This window comes from Cebus imitator, unplaced genomic scaffold (genome assembly GCF_001604975.1).
Source record: "Cebus imitator isolate Cc_AM_T3 unplaced genomic scaffold, Cebus_imitator-1.0 Scaffold12, whole genome shotgun sequence".
In the NCBI taxonomy this organism is placed as follows: Eukaryota; Metazoa; Chordata; class Mammalia; order Primates; family Cebidae; genus Cebus; species Cebus imitator.
Genome location: NW_016107327.1, coordinates 7,128,272 through 7,132,941, shown reverse-complemented (window position 1 = coordinate 7,132,941; position 4,670 = coordinate 7,128,272). Strand labels below are relative to the sequence as shown.

The following is a 4,670-nucleotide window of genomic DNA, read 5'->3' as shown; positions in this document are numbered from 1 at the left end:
TTTAATGGTGAAAAGATATACATATATTTAGAATTAGCCAGCTGGACTCAGTTTAGATGATCCCAATTTTGTTGGCAACATCCAAAGCATCGTAATCAGGAGCCAGTCGAACATATGCCTTCTTCTCTCCATCAGGCCGAATCAGGGGACCTTGGCCACATCAATGTCATAGAGCTTCTTCACAGCCTGTTTGATCTGGTGCTTGTTGGCTTTAACATCCACAATGAACACAAGTGTGTTGTTGTCTTCTATCTTTTTCATGGCAGACTCAGTGGTCAGCGGAAACTTGATGATAGCATAGTGGTCCAGTTTGTTTCTCCTGGGGGCGCTCTTCCGAGGATATTTGGGCTGCCTCTGGAGTCGCAGTGTCTTGGGCCGCCGGAAGGTGGGTGACGTGCGGATCTTCTTTTTTTTGTGGCTGTGGACACCTTTCAACACTGCCTTGTTGGCCTTTAAAGCCTTCGCTTTGGCTTCGGCTTTAGGAGGGGCAGGAGCTTCCTTCTTCGCTTTCGGCGCCATCTTGTGAAAAGGGTCCTGTTTCTACTATTGTTTTAGGAAGAATTAGGTTTCTGAGGATGATGAGAAGTTAGGATGAAGCTGATTTGCTCAGGAACACACTGTCTGGTACCTAGCTGATACCTAATAAATATGCATTGAACAGAATCATTAAAAACATATTTTTTCCATAAATATTTACATTTTTCCTACTTTAAACACAATGCCCCATAGCAAATGAAAATGCTGTAAGCTTTATCTTTCTCAAGATAATCAAAGAAGCGTTTGCCTCTCCCTTGGAGTGAGGAATGGGTATAAGCCTGGTTTTCGATTTCCTGTTTCAGAATTACCTGAGTAGCTTTAAACACTTGGATTCCTAAGCCACACGCTAAGTGTACTACTACATAAGATTTCTGGGGGTGGGACAGGAGACAACCATATTTTAAAGAGTTTCCTTAAGTAAGTCTTTCCGTACATCCAAGTTTTTGGCTGGAGGGTCTCAGATTTCATCTTCAGGCTTGGGGCACGTAACAGTTACAAACTGGCTGTGGCAGCTCCCTGGCTCTAGAAGAAAACACCAGCCTAGCTTTTTAGCACTTCTTTTGTCTGTTTTGTTCAAGCATTGAGGCACTGATGAAGGAAACACAAAATCTTATATAGATACTAACGAACTTCCTTCCATTTTATAACGAATAATCATAACACAGCAGATAGATTAGTTGTTTACAATGAGTAGTTGTGTCATAGTGTCTAGCTGAGTATAGGCTCTGCAGGTGACAGCCGAACAGGATCAGGCTCTTTGCCTAAATTCATCCTCACTCCCATGTTAACCTAGTAAACACACAGGGAATGGTGCCAGCGAAGGTCAGGTACCGTTTGTCCCCTGGCAGCACATCATACTGACATTCTAATTTTCATGCTTGGAGGTTAGTTTTTATGCATCCGGGTTGTTGGATTTCCAGGAAATAATGAATCTGAAGCCATGTGTAATTTATAAATACTAGAATATTAGAAGATCATTCTAAGATGGTAAAAGGTTTAAATTCTATAACATGTAGACATAATTGAGTAATCAAAATTTTCAAAGTACTTGCTTCATTCTACATTGCAGAACCATCATTTCATCATGTAATGAGAGAAATACTGCATTTATACTTGCTCGTGGTAACAGCTGAGCTGTTGCTTATATTTATTTTCTAATAGGATGATGTTTAAAAGGCAAACAGAGGAGCATGCTTTAATTGTTACAATAAATTTATTTATCTTTACTATGAATTGGAAAAATAATTTACTCTAAATGATGTGATTTCTTAACATTTGTTATTGGGAGGAAGAAATAAACATGAAGTAAATGAATTTAGGCTGTGGAGACAAGTAGGTTTCTGTACAGAGATGACATGTTGCTATTTTTGTAAATAACTTTGCTTTTTCAAGAAATCAATACATACTACTGAGGAATTTTTGGAAAATACAGAAATGTATAAAGCACAAAATAAAAATTGTTCACTGAGTGTTCTATTTCAGTTGTCTAATATATTAACTTGTTTTCAAGGAAAAGAAAGTGGGAAAAAGTTAGCTGGCATTTTTAGGGTACCTGCTGGGCATTGTGTTATTCAGATTTATTTATGTCATCTCATTTAATTCACCCAACAACCTTATGTGATAAGAATTATCATCTCCATTTTCTAGACTATGACATTTGAAGCTCTGAGACATCAATTAACTTGCCTGGTTTGAACCAGTTGCTCAGTGCAGAGCTGGTTTGTCTACTTTAATGTCTAGGCTCCTTTTGCTAATCAGAGTGATTTGTTTTCAAGTCTATTCGGCTTCGCTTTGGCACTAAAATAGATTTTCCTTTTCATACATATGAAAGTAGTTACTCAAAAATTGCACTTTGGTGTGTTAACTCCGATGGCTGAGTATGGTCTGAACAGGAGGATCCAGGATCTTTTCACTGACAGTGACTAGAAAGATACTTCAAGATAGAACTCCTTAGTGGGAAGAGAAAGGCTTGGATCAACCAATCTCTAAGGAAAAGGATACAGAGTTGTCTGACTTGACTCTGTTCTGTGCAGAACGGAATCAGTGCAGGGGTCAAATGCAGACTTAGAGATGCAGGCAAAACCTGCCATGTGTATGTGCGCTTTCAAAATAATTCCAGATGGGAAGCTAAAATGATAAACATCATTTTCTGAAAATTAGTTAAAAAACTCATTTTCTTCTGCTCCCAAGTTGGTCCCAGGCAAAACTGCATTTTTACTTCCAGAGACATGCTGAAGTTAGGAGGCAGGCCATGTGGTGTGGTGGGGGTGGGGAGAGGTGGGTCAGGGTGGGAGGTGGGATCCTGGCACAGGTGTTTCCAATCTGTATGCTCTCATGCACATCGCCGGTGGGAGAGGAGCTGTGCGGGAAAGCCCAACATGAGAACATACAAAAGAATTGCCTGGCTTGGCCAATACAGATGACATTGCCTCTTACTCAGCTCCTTGAATGCCTTGCCTCTTTCTCCTTGGTTTGCACAGGAAGGGGGACTCAGGGCAGGATGCATATCTGAGGCTGGCCAGACTGTCTGTGCAACTATTGCCTCCTACAATGGTGTCCACCAGCTGTGAAGCCCCATCAACCTTGAACGTTTGGTGGGCGGTGATGGTGAGAGATGTCTGCCTCCTTGCCAATGCCAGGATCCTTTTTATAGATGGAGATGAAGCTGGGGCGCCCCTGGAAGTCCTTGGCCTCTTTCCTGGTCTGTGTGGCAGAACACAGGCTCACAAGGCCAGATGGCAAAGAGGGTGAAAGTTACTTTCAGGCACCCAGCCTTTATTTTTCTTGTATTTATTTCTCTTTTCTCAATGCCTGAATGCCCTTGTCACTTATTCTGATCAAAGTCTGTTTCTACTTCCCTCGTATCAGTCTTTCCCCAAGATGGGTATTCATGTTTCTATGGAAAAGGAATGATTTGTAGCTGGTATTTGAACAAATATTGCTTATTTGAATAGTTATAGATAATTTAAGGTATTTACCAAATAGGAAAGATGAAATAAAATCCAGATTTTTAACAGATATTATTGCATCAGTTGTTGTTTTCGGTATGATAAATAATAAGCTGCTATAATGAAGAGGTCCTCAAGATACAGCATCTTTTTTTTTGTTGTTGTTGAGACGGAGTCTTGCTCTGTCACCAGGCTGGAGTGCAGTGGGGTGATCTTGGCTCACTGCAACCTCTGCCTCCAATTTTCAAGTGATTCTCCTGCCTCAGCCTCCCAAGTAGCTGAAACTACAGGTGTGCGCCACCATGTCCAGCTAATTTTTGTATTTTTAGTAGAGACGGGGTTTTACCATGTTGGCCAAGTTGGTCTCAATCTCTTGACCTCGTGATCTGCCCACCTCAGCCTCCCAAAGTGCTGGGATTACAGGCGTGAGCCATCTCGGCCGGCGATACTGCATCTTAAATAAGAGTTTGTTGTCTCCAATGTAACTGTGTGGAGCTTGGGTCCCTGGATTTGTTTAGGAACCTGGGTTCTTTTTCCGTGGTGTCATTTCATCATCCTCTACAGCATTGTCCTCCTGTAGGAGATTGAAGCTGCCACATGACCATACTATTTCTAACTTGTTAGAAGGGAGAAAGAGAAGAACTTCATGGCAAGGGATTTCTTTTAAATAAGTAGAAGTTTCACATATTGTGTCTGTTGATATTCTGTTCTCACACGGTTGTACCCTGCTGCAAGGGTTATTGGGTGGCAGTGTCCACAGCTAGAACTCAGTAATGTGGGTGTGCTCTCTTTCCCCCAGCAGGGACAGAATGAAAACCAGGGGCCAGATGGCAACCTCTGCTACAGATTAAACATGAGTTTAGAGAAAACGAATAGGTAACAAATAGTACAAATTGTACACAGATGGTATAGAGCAAAATTGCAAAGGAGGTAAGGGAATGACTGAGGCTTAGGAAGTACTGCACATGAATGATGGATCGAGTTTAAAATCTTCTCTTGGTCAACAAAACAGAAGACTAATTGAAGTGTAGCAGAAAGTGGGTTGGGCTTGGATCAAGGAATGTGAGTTCTAGCTTTTCCCTCTTCCCTGGGCTGTGTGTTCTGGGTCTGCCACTAACCTAATTTAAAATTTGGTTTAATCATAATTTCTTCCTGTAGCATAATCTGCAAAAAAAGATATTGGAT

The 4,670-nt window shown here is 41.2% G+C and overlaps 1 pseudogene across 1 annotated transcript; it reads right to left on the bottom strand.

The window, feature by feature from the left end:
* Window positions 1–52: 52 nt before the first annotated feature.
* On the bottom strand, window positions 53–525 carry LOC108282043 (annotated as a pseudogene). The gene has a single exon (XR_001816238.1). The product of XR_001816238.1 is annotated as a 60S ribosomal protein L23a-like (transcript).
* Window positions 526–4,670: the final 4,145 nt, after the last annotated feature.